Source organism: Ursus arctos, unplaced genomic scaffold (genome assembly GCF_023065955.2).
Source record: "Ursus arctos isolate Adak ecotype North America unplaced genomic scaffold, UrsArc2.0 scaffold_8, whole genome shotgun sequence".
NCBI lineage: Eukaryota > Metazoa > Chordata > Mammalia > Carnivora > Ursidae > Ursus > Ursus arctos.
The window spans coordinates 73,906,312-73,923,582 of NW_026623100.1; the positions used below are offsets into that span (position 1 = coordinate 73,906,312).

General features: G+C 47.4%; 1 long non-coding RNA gene across 1 annotated transcript; it reads left to right on the forward strand.

Annotated features, from left to right (window-relative positions):
* Nucleotides 1-4,262: 4,262 nt before the first annotated feature.
* LOC130543173 (uncharacterized) lies at nt 4,263-16,960 on the forward strand. The gene is made up of 3 exons (XR_008958306.1): nt 4,263-4,785; nt 16,228-16,374; nt 16,717-16,960. It is a non-coding gene; the product is annotated as an uncharacterized LOC130543173 (long non-coding RNA).
* The last annotated feature ends 311 nt before the right edge of the window (nt 16,961-17,271 follow it).

A 17,271-nucleotide genomic window follows, 5' to 3' on the forward strand; every position in this document is an offset into this window, starting at 1 on the left:
TGCTGCCTGGAAATGCTGAGAGGGGACATCATTACCTTGAACCTGATCTCAGGAGAGAAGCATTCAGTCGCTGTGGGATGTTAATTTTAGGGGTCTTGTAGATGTCCCAGATCTGACTGGAGGAGTTCCCCTCATTTCCTAGTTTGCTGAGACTTTTTTTTTTTTTAAAGATTTTATTTATTTATTTGACAGAGATAGAGACAGCCAGTGAGAGAGGGAACACAAGCAGGGGGAGTGGGAGAGGAAGAAGCAGACTCCCAGCAGAGGAGCCTGATGTGGGGCTCGATCCCAGATCGCCGGGATCACGCCCTGAGCCGAAGGCAGACGCTTAACCGCTGTGCCACCCAGGCGCCCCTGCTGAGACTTTTTATCACCAGGTTCCGAGGGTCAGAAATCCTGAAGCAGCTTAGCTGGGCATTCTGGCTCCGGGTCTCCGATAAGGTTGTAATCAAGCTGTCTGCCCGGGCTGCAGGCTCCGAAGCTTTGACGGAAACTGAAGAATCCACTTGCAAGCTCACCACGGAGGCTGTTTGCAGGAGGCTGCCATTCGTCACCATGTGGGCCTCTCCACAGGACAACTCACAATATGGCTTTCCCTAGAGCCACTGATCCTGGGGAGAGGGAGAAAGAAAGAAATGTCACCCCGCCTTTTACGACCTAGTTTGCAATCACACCATCCCATCTGCCTTATCTTGTCTGTAGTTAGTCTTTAGTAAGTCGCAAAGCCCAGTCCACCCTTAATGGGAACGGTTTATATGGTGATGTGAACACCAGAAGGGAGGTCTTCATGGTGGCCATCTTGGAGGCTGGCTATCACAAGGTCTCGCTAACTGGCTATCACATCTCACCAGTTATATTTAATGTGATTATTGAGGTGTTTGGGTTCAAATATATGATCGTACTCTTTGTTTTTTATTTCCATCATGGTTTCTTGGTTCTCCTTCCCCTTTTTCTACACTCTCTTGAACTCATTGAGTACTTTTTGTTATTCCATTCGAATCCCTTCATTGGTTTCTTAGCTACAATTCTTTGTTGTGTTATTTTAGTTGCTCATAGTCCATGGTAACCATCTTTAACTTTCCACAGCTACCTTCAAGTGATATTACACTACTTCATGAATAAGAAACTTGCAACAATGTCTTTCTCGTCTTCCCTCTAGACCTTGCTGATGATATTCTCATATGCTTTCCTTCTATAGATTTTATCAACTTCATGATATATTCTTAATATTTTTACTGTAGTTTTATCTTTTAAAGACATTTCAATGATACTGATAGTCCGTGTATTTATTCATAAATTTTATTTAGCTGGGTGCTGGGTGTTTTTGCATTCCTAAATGCATTCTTGGATTCTGTTCTGGGTTGAGGTTAAATTACATGGAAACAATCCTTTTGGTTTTCGCCTCTAATCTTTATTAGGCTGGAACAAAGCAGCAGTAAGATTGGGGTTCATGATTCCCCACCATGGGGGCAAATCCCTGCTTGTTCCTTGGCAGATGCCTCCTGAATCATGAGACAGCGCAGGCTGACTGTTGGGAACAGACAGGATGCCAGCTACGCTCCCTCCAGCCCTGTCACGGCTCTTCCCCTGACCCTGGCTGGTTTTCTTGCACAGATGCACAGATCCACACTGGAGGGGACCCTCTTTAGATCTCTAAGATTCCCCTTCTGCGAAGCTCTCTTTACTCAAGCGTTCTGCCCTGTGAATTTAAGCTGCCTTGGTTTCCCCAGACTTCCAGCTCCATCTCTGGATGTCACCTGGTTCAGCCTCCCTGCCCTATACCATGCTTCCTGTCTCCCAGTGATTGCTGGCCTTCGTTACCTGCATGTCCAGTATCCTGAGAGCCATTGTCTCCTACAGTTTGTTTTGTTCTTTGTTCGTTTCAGATGGGACCATAAATCTGGTCCCCACTCCTCCATCTTTGTCATTGTCCATGTCTGTCACTTCCCTAACTCTTTTTGGTGGAGAACATTCTACAACAACTTTCTGATGGAGGGTTCATGGGAGATGAGTTTTTGAGATCTTTCAAGTCTGAATTTTCTTCTCAACTTACATCTGATTGATAATTCAGAAGAGTGTTATGTTCTGTATTTGGAAAATATTTTCCCTCTGAATTTTTAGTTCTGAGGGAAACTAGTACTTTAGTTTCTAATTTTCTTGCTGTTTTTTTTTTCCCCTGAAAACTTTAAGGATATCTTCTTTATACCTCCTATTATTAAGGTTTATAACAAGGTGTCTTTTTTTAAAAAAGATTTTTATTTATTTATTTATTTGAGAGAGTGAGAGAGCACGCACACAAGCAGGGGGGAGGGGCAGAAGGAGAAGCAGACTCCCCGTTTAGTATAGAGCCTCATGTGGAACTTGATCCCAGGACCCCGAGATCATGATCTGAGCCAAAGGCAGACACTTAACTGACTCAGCCACCCAGTCACCCCATGTCCTTTTTCATACATGGTGTTGGGCCCTTGAAGGACCTTTTCTATTTAGAACAAACAAACAAAACATCAAATCCTTTAGTTCTGGTAAATTTTCTTTTGTGATTTCTCTGAAAATTGACTCCAGACTTGCTAAAATTCAAATAAGGGTCTTTTGGTTGATCTGGGTTCCCTTTTTCAGATTGTTTTGGCTTCTCTGTCATTCTAGAGGCTTCCTACAGAAATGATATGATCTTTGGCTGCACATCCTTATTTAAGATGGAGGCCGTAGATAGCTTTGTGCACATGTGTGAAGTTTGCTAACTGATAGGCTTTATTATAATATGATCATCGGGGGACCCGACTGCGTCTTTGGGTAAACTTTCAAATGCCAATACTTATAATAGATTTTCTTTCTTGTTTTCATCTGTCAATTTCTGCAATGACAATTTCTCCATTCTCTTGCCAAAAACGTACAGGGGCAGATGCGGCGTAAGCGGCGTGCCACGCTCGGAGAGTCAGACAGAGATAGGAGCTGTGGGGCAGGTGGAGCTATTAGTCTGCAGTGTATGTATTTTTCATTTTGTCCCCTTGCTTGCAAGACCAAACAGCACCCTGTTTTCAGCTGTGCCTGGCGTCTCCATGATATTCATCTCTGCAATTCAACTTCTTTAGGGAGTAAACTTTCAGCCTTTTGCCCAAATGGGCACCTGGGGGTTGGGGCGGCAACTGGGGGTGTAACTACTGTAATGAAGCTTTTTCACAGATACTCCAGTGTTTAGTCTCATTCTGAATCCTCACCTCCAGAGAAATCTGGGGCCTCCAGTTTGGAGCCTTTCCATAGTTTTGGGGTTCATGTCAGCTTATTTGGAGTTGTTCTCTAAAGGAAGTCAGATTCACTTTTCTTCTCTCGTCTCTGTCAGATACCTTGAATCCATCTGTTTTTGCGTTGTTAGAAATGTGTTGACATCTCGTTTGAGATTGTCTCCTCTCTGGTATACTCAACCTACTGAAGAAAGACAGATTATTCTTCTATCTGCTAGTCAGTCACCACTAAGTCCTCTGTTTTCCAGCTTCTAAAATTTCGTGGATATCTCTTGTTTGTTGGAGTCTCTTCTCCTGTTCTCTCTGTCCTTGTGGTCTGTGCCTTTTGCATTCCTTTACTATCATTTTAGTGGGATTCCAAGAGGGAGTGGAGATAATGTGTGTGTCCACGGGGCATGCACAGGAAAGAGAGGGCAGGAGTCCAGACAACCAGGCTGGGACGTGTGGGAACCTGGGGCAGTCAGGCAGATCAGAATCCACCCCGCTGGCCAGAGCTCGCTGACCTCCATTGACCAGTCCGGACTAGCTCAAAGAAGGGCAAGGCAGAGACTGCCAAAGCACCGCTGAAACACTTGAATCCTCTGTCACCTACACCTGGGGGTAGGAATTCATTTCGTTTATTCCACGTGCATGTATTGGCCCTTCCTCCAGGCAAGTACAGGCCAGCCGACTCCAGAATCCCCACTCCTGACCCCTTTGATTTGCTCTATATCACGAGAGATCTGAGAAGCAACTTTACCTGTTACCTTGTCCCTCTTTTGAGATGTCACAGTAGCTTCTTTCCTCGAGCTGCTCTGAGACCAGTGGCCAGAGCCCTTGTGTCCTGCCTATGTTAACAGAGGTTTGATATTAAAGCCGATGTGGGAGGCGGGGTGGGACTACTAGCTAATCTAGGTTTTCTGGTGGTGAACTTTAGATGAACAATGCCCCTTTGATCTTCGGAAGCAGGCCACAGGGTCCTGCCTATTTGGGGCTTAGAATGGGCTGTCAGGTCAGTTGGAGGCCCTATGGAGCCCAGTTTCCTTAGCTGCAGGTTGGAATGATTTGCATTTCAAAGGCTTTAAACCAAGGCAAAAAAAAGCGCATTGGGGAAAGATTACTTCTAATTCCTAATGACTCAAAAGAGCTTGGTCATCGTTGGCCACCCAGCTGAAGCCTGTCCAAGGGTGAGTTTTAGGGTAAAACTAGAGAAGGTAAAATTAGAGAAGGTAAAATGCAGCCAAGCACGGGGAAGATGTGAGACACCAGGAGGTTGAAATGAAGGGGAAAGGAAGCACGCCCAGCTAAGATCAGTTAGAAGTTCATGTTAATATTTTACAGCATTTTCATCAATTTCCTTTCATTTCTAATGTAAGAGCAGGAAGGACTTTTCATAATTTTCTGGCTGGACCCTTTGTTTCACGAATGGAGGAACTGAGGTCCAGAAGGCCAGATGCCTTGTTTATGACCCAAACTGGTGCAACTGAGCCAGGATCAGAAGCTAGGCATCGAAGATCCTCGTCCTGGATTCTTCCCTCTGCGGCTCAACCATCTTGGGACACTGCAGGTAAAAGAACATCTGGCCAATTTGGGTTTGGAACCTATGATGATGAGGCACGGAGGAAGTGGGTTATGGGGAAGAGGTCGGGAATGTTTATCCCTTCAATGTCTCTTGCTTTTTTGTGTTTATTTTGGAAGTTTTAGAGTTTCCCCAGGGACTATGATAGGACTATGTATTAGGAGCCTTAGAACTGCATATCCTTTAACCTAACAGACGCATTTCCAAATTTATTCTCCAAAAATAATTTAGATGTGCACAAAATACTCACCAAAAAAATGACTATCAGTTCTTTTTGGTCTTTCAAAGCCAAAAAAATTGGAAAGAAACATCCAACAGTAGGGGCAGAGTTGAGTAAATTTTGACAAATCCATATAATGGCCAACCACATAGTTACTAAAGTGATTTTATAGAATATATTTAACAAAATAAAAAAAAAGTGTTTCACATATAAATGAAAAAAATATGTTATAGAAGAGAATGTAGCGTGTGTGCTGTTTTTGAAAAAACGATACATGCATGAATACAAAAATAACTAGAAATACATGTCAAAATGTAATGGTAGGGATCTTGGGTAATAGGATTATTGTCTTTCTATATTTTTCTATATTTTCACATTATCTTAAAGGAATGTATATTGCTTTCCAAAAAAAATAAAAAAATTTAAAAGCCTCTCAGAGTGACAACAAATTGCCACAGAATATCAACTAGACAATTTTTGACTCACTCTACTTGTATAAAAGTGTGGTTCTTCTAAGTAACAACTCCTAAACACCTCGTAATAGTTATTCCTCCTACTAATCCTGCTCCATCAGATATTTTGCATGTGCTGGCCCTACACTGAGATTTTTAAAAAATCATTGTACTGAATTATTGTGTTTTTTAAGAATCAAAGTATAATCCCTATCAGATAATAAATAAAAACATTGTAAAGCTTTGAAACAGAAACAAATCATTAGGGATCTTGGCTTGCAAATTTTAAACAAAGATGCCTATAACTGTCCCCATTGAATGACTTCAAAGCAAAGCCTGCAGTATCAATCTTGACGACCTTTCGATGGTTTTACCTCATAGGCTTCAAACCAAACAGTAATAGGAATTTAGAAGAGGCAACTCTGCCAGTGAGATCTGAAGCCAGCCGTTGCCCCAACAAAACCTAGCTGGTGCATTTGCAGGGTGAGCCTGTCATCCAAACCAGGATACTTTTGAAAGACAACAGTCAGAAACTAAGACTGTCTGGTGCAAAATGGGACTTCTGGTCGACCTACGAATTTGGCTTCTTTTTAGACATTTCTGTTTGAGTGGCTGTGCAGTGTGAGAGAGGGTTGGAATGAGGGTCTTGGATGTGCCCTTGCAGGCCAGCCACCAGTTTGCCTGATGGGGAAGCCGAGGTGCCGCATGGGGAGGAAATAACCCCAAGCCACACTGAATTGGTGCCAGAGGCAGCCCCTAATAATGATTCGAGGCTAAATGCCCTTTGCTGATAGTTTTCTGTGAAAGAAACAAAATCCTTTTACCAAAGACCACTCAGAGGGCACTAAGGATCTCAGAGGAGAGGAGGCAGCACAGAGAAGCTGGAGAGACCACCAGAAAGACCTGGCTTTAAATCCCAGCTTTATTTCTCTGGATTTATGACTTTGGGGGTAGTCCGGAACCACTCTGAGCCTCATTTTCTTCATCTTACGATCGGAAGAGTAAGAACTACCTCACAAGGTTGTATTGCTATGTCTTGGGTACTCAGTAAATGGCAACCATCACTGTTACTCAGTTCGTGCATTGACTTTGCTTTTTAATTGTGGTAAAATACATATAACATAAAACGTGAATGGAATTCACCATTTTAGCCATTTTTGTGTATACAGCACAGTGGCATTAAGTGCATTCACACTGTTGGGCAACCATCACCACCCTCCACCTCCAAAACCCTTCATTATTGCAAATAGAAGCTCCATATCCATTAAACATGAACTCCCCATTTCCACCCCCTCCCCTCAGTCCCTGGCAACCAACATTTTACTTTTACTTTGAATTTGACTATCCTAGGAACCTCGTCTAAGTAGAATCATACAATATGTATTCTTCTGTGCCTGGTTTATTTCGCTTAGCAGGTTGTCTTCAAGGTTGGTCCAAGTGGTAGCGTGTGTGAACATCTCTTAACTTTTTAAGGCTGACTGATAGTCCATCGTATGTACTTACCATATTTTCTTTATTTACTCACCCTTGATGGATATTTGGGTTTTTTCTACCTTTTGGCCATCATGAAGGATACTGCTATGAACGTGGGTACGCTAAGTATTTGTTTAAATCCCTGCGTTCAATTCTTTTGTGGATATACTCAGAAGTGGAGTTGCTGGACCATATGGTTTTGCATTGCTGTTGAGTGATGCTTGTTTTATCACCTTGGACAGGATATTAAACCTTTTTGAGCCTCATTGGAAATAATAACTGTCTCAGGCCCTACCGTAAGCGTTAAGTCACTATATGCATAATAATGATAAATAATAATGTTAGTAAAAAAAAAATTAGTTGGTTGCTCCAGGGCTGTGAACAGGATGGGGTGACCAAAAAGCATTTGTCCTCGAGAGGAGGCCTGAGCTGAGCTGCTCTTGCCCTTGCAAAATCTTAAGTTCCAGAGATTTCACCTCCCAGCCCGAAGTGCGCCTCACTTCCTTTCAGCAGACTGTGCTCCTGGAAAGTTGTGTTTGGTAATATTTTAAATGCTCATTATTCCAGGAACCCTGTGGTGGTTCCTTCTGTAAAAACAAGGCTTCGTTGGAGGAAATAACAAACTCTAAATTACTTGTAATAAATTAGAGCTTTGATGTAAAAAGTTCTGACCTATGTGGAGGACTTCACAGTTTACAAGAGGCTCTTGCCTCCGCCAGTCCCAGTCATCTGGTGGGTATGGGCTGGAGCCACGTAGGGAACCTTTCACACCAAGGAAGATGGGTTGAGTATGGCAGCTAAAAATAAGACTCTGGAGACCCAAAGCCCTCCTTCATATGCCTTCCCTGCTACCTGCTATGCAAGCCTAGCTAAGCTACTTCTCCCCAGGCCTCCATTCTCTTACCTGGAAAATGGGGGTGATCACCACCTCGTGCCACAGATGAAAGGATAAAATAGGACAGAAGAGCTTAGCCCATGGTAGGGATTCCAAGCAGGCTGTCCTGCTCAAGCAGGAGTGTTACATTCATATGAAATCTCAGAAACCATGTGCTAAAAGTAATTGTTTCCATGAGGGTGTCAGACCAGCAAAAATAAAATTATTTTTCCTGCAGAAACATCAGTAAAAAAAGTCTTCCACTACCATATCTTTATAGCTCCCAAGCAATCCCTGTGTCCCATTCCAGCGGCTCTGGAGAGCCAGCGACTTCCTTTTACTCTCTCCGCTGAGGACCATCAGTCCTTTGTCACCCGTTCTTTATATCAAGAAAGTACAGACTTCTACAAGCAACAAGAAACTGTGATGGGTATAATGTAAATTGTGCTCCCCGAGCAATGGCTTAATAGATCATCTCTAAAATCGAAGTCGGAAGTGGTTTCCTCTAGTGGGGGCTGTTCCTGCCCAGATCAGTGGAAGGGCCACTGTCCTGTCATCTTTTTAGCACTTTATGGAACCTGCACATTCTTTAGATTCCCCCAGCCCTCTAGATAGACAGCGCAGGGACCATTGTCCCGATTTACAGTCCAAAACCTGACTTCCAGAGTGGTGAGGTCAGTTGCCCCAGGAGACCCAGCTGATAGGTGGATAAGGTGGTGTCTTCTCTCTCCACAGCAGGTCTGTGCGCCCCAGAACTGGGGGGGCGGGGGGTGTCCCTGGGCGGCCCCTCTTTCCTGCTCCTGTCTAGGGCCACCCTTGCAGCCTCCAGTGGGGGGACCCCCATGCCCTGTCCAACTTCAGTCAGTGACAGGCTGCGGGCAGAGGGGCCCCTCAGGGGGCCTGAGGCTGAGAGCTGGAGAGAGGGGTTCTTCCAGGGAAGACCCCCGTTTGTGGAACCAAGCAGGTCCTGAGTTCATGAATAAATAATAATTGTCATTCTTGATGTTTCCGAGGCATTTGTGCCGCCCCCCCCCCCCCACCTTCCCCCAGGAGACAGCCAGCAGCCTACAGGCCTGCATGGAATTCCTTGGTGTAGGAAATAGCCCGGAGTACAAAGCCCCCTTATCTCTGGCGAGGCAGCTGAGATTCTGTGGGCTCCTGCTCCCTCCTCTGGGCTTGGCTGGCCCCACCCTCCAGGGCCCACCATCTGGGTGCAGAAGTCTGATGGATGAGGGCCACCAGACCAGCTGGTTGCCCACCTCGGCACACATGTCCCCTAAGTATGATGAATGAAGACAGGGAGCCCTCTAAGCTCGATGTATCCACCTGTGAAATGGGGATGACAGAAGTACTCAACTCAGTTCTACTCTGTGTGCTGAGTGAGAGCAGTCAGCGAAACAGCCTGGTAATATGGGACCGTCCAGTGGGTTGGCAGCCCGCACTATTCTGGCTCTGGCCAGGAGGGGTGAGGGGAGGAGGGCTCCATCTTCTGGGCCTACCCAAGGAGACCTCCTGTCTGGGACTGGCCTTGAAGGAGACGAAGTATGGGACCCTCTGGAAGAGGGGACGAGGAGCTGGAGGGGCCCACAAGGGGCAAAGGCAGAGCAGAGAGGGGCCAGGAGGAAGGGAGGGGGGCAGAGCTGGCTGCGGGCTGGCTGCCAGGCCCTCTCCCTGGCTCTGTGCTCAGAGCCCAGAGGACAGGTGCTCCCTGCGGCTCCTCCTGTCCTCCCGAGCTCAGTTCGCAGCGTGAGAGTGGAAGGGCACACTCGGCCTGTCGGCCTCAAACTTGCTGCCACCTAGAGACCAGCACCGTGAGTCCGAGCCACACTTCTCCTGCGCCATGTACACGCGCATCTCCGGGGACTCTTGTAAACACGCACGCTCGGACTGTAGGCCTGGGCGGGGCGGGGGCTCTGCCTGTCCAGCGGTCCCGGAGATGTCGTGTCGAGGCTCCTCGTGGGGCTTGGTGGTTGAGTAGCTGGCTGAGGAGGCCCCCAGCTCCTGGGAGCCACGGTCGGTGGGTGGAAATGAGTCTTCGTTGTCTGCCCCACCCCCCCGTGTGTGTGTGCATGTGTGTGTGTGTCCCTGCTTTCTAGTGAACATCTGTCTCTCTGCTCCTCTCCTGTTGCTCTCTCTTTTTCTCGGATTCCCACTCTCTGACTCCGTTCCTGTGTGTCCGTGGCTCCGTCTCTCCGGCTGCGTGGCTCTGCGGGTCTCTCACCGGGGTCCCCCCCTGACTGCGGGGTGCTCAGGTCTTGAATGCCGTCTGTCCCCGAGGCTGCCTGTTGGAAAGCTCTTCTGGGCTCTGGCGGGCGAGGGGGGCTGTCACGTGGCAGAGAGGGGAGCCAAGTGCTAACAACTGGCTGACAGCTGGTCACAGCTGGTGACAACTTGGGCAGGCCCGGGCGTGGGAAAACACAATTCAGGCAGCAGCAGATGGAAGGGGACCACACTCAGAAGGCAGCCGACAGACCGCCAGGCAGCGCACAGAGGGCAGAGCCTAAGCCCCTCCTGCCCGCCAGGGCCACACGACCATCCTGCCTTCCCCACTCCCGACCTGCCCCGCAGCTCCTGCCCAGAGTGGGCCGTCCTGCTTGGGGTCTCATGCAGCCGCTCCCTGCTCCTGCCCAAGCAGAGTGTGGATTTTATTCGGCGGGCTCGCGGAGAGGAAGAAGCAAACATCTGCGTACATCGTGAGTGCGCTTCCTTGGAGGCTCTGCGCATGTGCGTGGTTGAGCGGGGGAAGACTCTGGAGGAGGTATGCTGAGAAAGGGGGTGATGGTGTCACGTGGGTGACATTTCTAGAAACCTAATGCCCATCGTGAAGATTAAGCGGGTAAAACACGGTGCCCGGAAAACGGTAGCTAGTGTAAAATACACGTGCCGGTCATCGTCGTTATTATTGCCGCTTTAAAAACCCAAATTTTATTCTAGCATTTTAAATAGAAATGATTCTAGAACATGCTATAGACACTGTGTATTGGTTTTACATGCTTTAATAAAAAATTTTATTGAAAAATATTAAAATGCTACAAATGGCCTTGCTTTCTTAATTCAGGGATGCTGAGCTAATTAAACCACGAGCATGTCCTGCTGCTGGGAGAGACAGGCACTCAGGGGTCCCACCACCCGACCCTGAAGCTCTTGGCCTCCTCTCCTACTCATGGCTGTCAGCCGGGATTGCTTGTGGCTTCCCCCAGGAATCCCTCCTGGGTTGCTGCTGCCGCTAATAGCTCAGCAAGCAGAGAACCAGGGTTGCCAGAACTGGGGGTGAAGTAAGAATGGGCTCCGTGAGGCCTAGGAGGCTTTTTGAACAGTAGAGGTGTGGTAATTGTGTGTCCACTTGGTGGTCATGAGTCAGTTGTTCAGAAGATCTTTATTTCTTATTTACCTACTTTTGGTTAATATTGTGTGGGTGTGCTGTGTGCGTGAGAGAGAGAGAGAGAGAGAGTCACAACTGGCCACTTCCTCGGTAGCTAAGAGCGTAAGGCCGTCTACACTGGCACGATGTTGGAGTTCAGTTCACAGCGGAGGGCTGTCCTCCCTGGGCACCTGACCCACACCCTTTAGAGGAAAGTCCAAGCAGGCTGTCGTGGCCCGCCTGTCCCACCTCTGAAGCCTCCAGCCCTGCCCTGGACCCCCACACCCCACCGCACTGGTCTCACATTTCCCCAAACATTCCTGGCCCTTCCCTCACGCACGGGCCTTTGCGTGCATTGTTCATCCACCTAGAATGTTCTTCCCCTGTCCCCCGTGATTATCTTCAGAGAGGCCTTTGCTCACCATTCAGATCCCTCCTCTCGGGACCATTCACCACGTTCGCTCTGTGTGTTTCCTTCAGTAGTGTTCATTACAACTTAGAATAGTTGTGTACCCCCTTTGCTTATAACTTGTCCCATCCACTCCCAACCACACTGGAAACCCTGCATGGGCCACGGCCATGTCTGATTTGCTCACTGTCTTATCTCCAGCACAGCCCTCTGGCCCGTCACACATTCAGCGAATATTCAACGAAGGAATAAACACCTTTGCAGACCTCAGAAGTCCCGGCCTCCCTGAGCACAGAGGCTCTCCAAAATGACTGAAAAGAGTCAAGCGTCCTTAAAGAAGGACCAGGCTGCCACCATTTACTGAGTCCTCGGCGCAGCTTGCTAAGGATGAGGCAGATGAGACAGTCTTCCTTCTCAAGGGGTCTGTGGTCTACTGGGGAAAGGTCCCAGGTGCGATGGCTCCCCCAAATGTTACTCCGAAACTTAGCAGTGCAAAGCAACCACCGATTATGCTCGCTGATTCTGTGGGTCAGGAGTTGAGACAAGGACAACTTGTCTCTGCTCCATGATGTCTCAGCTGGGACACCCAAAATCTGGGGTCTGGGATCATCTAAAGGTTTGTTCCCTTACGTGTCTGGTGGTTGATGATGGCTATTGGGGAGAGGAGGGCGGGCCCTGAGTCCCTTTTGACGGGCTTCTCCATGTGGACCCCCCTGTGCTAGTTTGGGCTCCCTCACGGCATGGTGCCTGGTTTCAAAGACAGGCATCCCCAGGGTCCTAGTAGACACCACATTGCCCGTTATGAACCAGCTTCCAAAATCACGAGGCATCGTTCTGCCGTATACTGCTCAACAGAGGCAGTCACAGCACCCCAGCCACGTTCAAGGAGAAATAAATTCTATCTTGACTGGGAGTGGCAAGGTTCTAGAAGGCTACAGGGGACTGAAAACATGGCTGTCGCCATTTTCGGTAAGTACAATTGGCCATAGGAAGATAATAAGCAATAATATAGGATGAGCAGAGGTCTTACTGTCCTCTGAGATTTCACATTGTGCCAGTGGTCTTGAGCCACGATAATATTCATAGCAGGACTATCAGAGGAAATAAGTGAAACTGGTTTTAAGCCGACCATCTACTTGCATAACAGGCCCCAGGTAGGTCTTTCAAGCACAGTGTCTCGCTCAATGAGATAACGTCGGCTGAGTCCGTCACAGCTTACAAAAAGATTTTTACATATGATATTTTAAAATCCTCATCACAGAGGTGCCTGGGTGGCACAGCGGTTAAGCGTCTGCCTTCGGCTCAGGGTGTGATCCCGGCGTTATGGGATCGAGCCCTACATCGGGCTCCTCCGCTATGAGCCTGCTTCTTCCTCTCCCACTCCCCCTGCTTGTGTTCCCTCTGTCGCTGGCTGTCTCTAATAAATAAATAAAATCTTTAATAAATAAATAAATAAATAGATAGATAAATAAAATCCTCATCACAAACCTCCCAGGCCTGAAGTGCCAGCTTTACACAGGAGAAAGCTGAGCATCAGGGCAAGCGAGGGGGCTCGGCCCCAATTCCCAAAGCCCGGAGACCGTGGCGTCTGCTGTAGGTGCCCAAGGTTCTGTGTCGTGGCCCCCTCGCCCCACCACAGCTCTGATGACAGACAGACCCAGATAGGATTTCAGATTCTTTAGACCAGGGGAAAGATGTTGACAATTGAATATCATTTTGCACTTTGCAGCTGGTGTGAAAACAGACGTTTGGCTCTGGGAGGAGGTTTCTGCGATTTCCTCCCACAGACACCCTGCTGTCCCCCAAGTGGCTTCTCCTGGGCCGTGGATAATGAGGCCATGGCAGCTCAATCTCCGAGCCAGATCATGAAGTCCTGTCCCGTCCGGAGAACCGGCTCCCCTTTCTCACGAAGCATGGTTTCCAGAAAAGCGCACACTGGCTCCTGGGGCTCCGGTGAGCCCCTTGGAGTTAGCGCACCTCTGTGGCTCAGGGAAAAGAGGGAGGACAAGTCACTTCCCCATGTGAGCTTCAGTGTTTTGCTCTGAAACGGGAACAATATGAGCCTCCCTGCCTTGCCCCCGTGTTATTGGGGGAGTGCAATGAGGAGGTGGAAGGCAGGGTGAGGCCTGAACCAACCAAGCCCTTGGGCACATTGCTGCTGGCCAACAGAGGAACCCATCGGGGGAACCCACACTCTTCTTTTGGGGTCCAGATGCTGAATGGGACTCGACTGGGAAACCCACGTGTATTACTTTAGGGAAAGCTAGCAGCTACAACAAATCGGCCCCAAAATGCACCACGACTCCAATCAAGTAGAAGGGTTTTGTTTTGTTGTGTGTCTCACCCACGTCAAGTCGAAAACGGGCGTTCCTGGTGACTTGCCTCCAAGGGCCGATTCCACAGCCGGGCTCTTTCCCCGCCACCTTGAATACATGGCTTCCAAGAGGCTCCCGGGCATCGGGCCCTGGAAGGAGAACAAGAAGAGATCCCTGCTCTTAACCTCCTGGGCCCCGAGGCGACCCACATCCCTTCTGCGCACGTTCCACGGCGGAGCACTGTCATGGGGCCCCATCTAGAGCCAGGGGGTCTGAGAAAGGCAGTTTCTGCCACGGCTGTAATTCTGAGTACCTTCTCTTTATGATGGGAAAGAGGAAGCTTTCTTTAAAGCTTTTGAACAATTTCTCTCTGCTTCTGTCACACACGCACACAGACAGACACCCAGGCACACACACTCATGCACACACTTTCTGCACTCTAATTGTCTGAGCCCCAGGCCCGGCGACCCCGTGCACTCTGACCTTCCTGGCCTCCTCCCCCTGAGCCCGAAAAACCTACCAGTTGCTCCCTAAGGAGTGGAGCGGGCCATGAGCCTGCTGGTACACTCTTCCTAGAAGCATGAGACAATTCAACTGTAAAAGGCCTGGCTAGGAGCCTTGGGAGGACCTAGGGCCACACTACCCGGTGATCAGACCCAGTTTTTTGGCCCATGAAATTTTTCTGTGCATCTTGGTGGCACTCAAGTAACAACAGTAGGGATGGTCAACAGCGTCTGGGTTTGCTTCCTCCAGCATCCAGGCGGGGATTGGGGGTAGAGGCTTGGGGGGCCGGGGGCCCTGTGGCAGCCATCAAGGCCAGGCAATCCAGAAAGTTAGCAAAGCCACAGTCCTCACAGAGAAGCAGAGCTCCAGGAAGCTGGGAGCAGAATCTGGGGGCCAGCCCTGAGCAGATTGGGCAGAAGAAGGTAGTGAGGACGGGCGCGGGGCAGCTGCAGGAGCTGAGGGCAACACCAGGTCTGTGCAGAGAAGTGTGCCTTCCCTCCGTGTCACCCTCCATCGGCGGCCCCTCCCGGTTGCCTCCTCCCCCGACAGGTAGCCATTTTTATATGTTTTCTATTATTCTTTCTATTTAAAAAAACCGCAGGTAAGCAAATTAGTACAAACACTCACAGCACTCCGTCCCCCGATAAGTGAGAGCATCATGTGCCTTTTTCTTCATTGCGCTTTTCACTTAATAACACATTCTGGAGATGTCTCTATTTCAGTGTTGATAGTTTTTACTTCCTCTTTTGGTCCCATATTATTGCACTACCTGGATAGATCAGAGCTCATTCAATTAGTCCCCTACCGATAGAAATGGGCATCATTTCAAGGCTTTTGGTATTACAAGTGTGATCTATCTTAATTTGGATATGTGATCTCTCTTCCAGAGTATGTACACTTTCTCAGCACTCAGAATTCGGTCATGTCACCTCTGAGATAGAGACACCTGCTCTCACCCCAGGACGGGTGCGACCCATGCATCCTTCTCCACCCCCCCATCTCCATTTGCAAGTGAAGGAGACCAAATGAAAATGTGTTAACCTGGACCCCCAAATGTAATAAATCCCTCCTAAGGGCTATTGAGCTGTGGATTCTGGGCTCCAGCTGCCTGATTTCACTTCCGGTGGCTATATGATAATTTATAAGATCATCTCTGTAGGTTGATTCTGGCTTTGCTGTGGACAGAATTTTAAATGACAAGCTATGTTGTGGATAGAGCTTTAAAATGCATGTCACGTTATTTTTGTGGGATCTGGAGGTGGAGAGGATGTCAGCCTATGTGCTCAGTCTGAGTTCTGACCCAGAACTCTGCAGGTTTCTACATAATTTTTTGTCACGGAAAATTTCAAAGGCAGACATCCCTCCATCCATAACCTGCTGCAACATCATCAACATTTTGCTCATCGCTGCTCATCTGTTTAGACTTTTAATTTTCAACTTGCTGGAGTGCTTGCAAGTAAGTTCTGAACACCATATAATTTTACGTAAATTATGTCGCACTTAAAATTTTTAAATTTAGAATTAGGTATTTTATTTACATGACCTAAAGTATAAGGTTTTCACCTACCTCGTTTCTTCCCAGACACAACCAGTCTTATCTGGCTCTTGTACATCCCACCCAGGATGCTTGATGCATTTTTCTACTTTGTCACCCAAACGGCAACATCTCGTAAGCACCGTTCTCAACCTTTCTTTTTTCCGTCAAATAACATAGCATAACATTTCCATATTGGTTCATAAAAAACTTCTGTGTTCTTTGTTATGACTGCATATTATTTCATTGCAGGAATATATCATAATTCGTTTAATTCCTTCCTTTCAGGGCATTTCTCTGTTCTTGCCGTTTCGAACGCCACCGCACCACACAGCCTGGTCCACATCTTGCCTGGATTAGTATTTTTTAAGCCGCCTGTGTGCCAAGTCCACAATCATTGCCCTATTTCCTGCCACCTCAGAGTCTCCTTCTTCTGTGAGTTTTGGTTTCAGTGTTGTCTTGATTTTCCTTAAGAGTTTTGCCACCTATGTTTGTATCCTTACACAATACCTTGCTTTCTACTTACATGATTCGGAACGTAGGTAAACAGAGACACGCACCATGTATTCCTTGGTGATTTGCTGCATTTCTTCAATATTAAGTTCTTGAGATTTATCCACGGTGTTTCACGCAGCTACCATTCACTCCTTTTCCTTTGTCGTACGAACATGTCACACAGTTAATTAGTCATCATTGACAGACTTTGGGTTGCTTCCGGTTTTGCTATTACAAACAGTGCTGCTATGATTACCCATTTTGGTGTCTTTATATGCACAGGTGGAAGTCTCTCTGGGGTGGTCGCTAAGAAGAACCATTGGAGTCTACGCAGATACTTCTCATGGGATGCCAGGTTACTTTCCAAAGTGGTTATACCAACTCATCCCTCCACCATCAGCACAGAAATATCCTGGCTGCTTCCACATCACCAACAATTAATAGTTTCAGACTTTTAAGTTTCTGCTGCAGGTGTGAAATGTATTTCATTATGATAGAAAAACGCGTTTTTCTAATTGGTAATTAAACTGAGCATCTTTTTATATGTTTATTGATTATAAAAGATTCTTGTTAGGTTAGGTGCCTCTTTAAGTCTTTTGCCGAATTTTCTATGGGGTTTATTTTATTGTGTAGATAATAATTAATGCTCTGTCTGTTACATGTATTTGAAATGAATTCTTCAAGTTTGTGGGCATTTCCCCCCCCCAGTTTGTGAGAATCTTTGCTTTCTCTTTATGGTGTCCTTAAAAACAGGAATTTTACATTTTATAATAGATTTATTTACCTTTTCCTGTTCTTTTTTTTTTAAAGGAAATTCCAACCCTCCACAATTTTAAC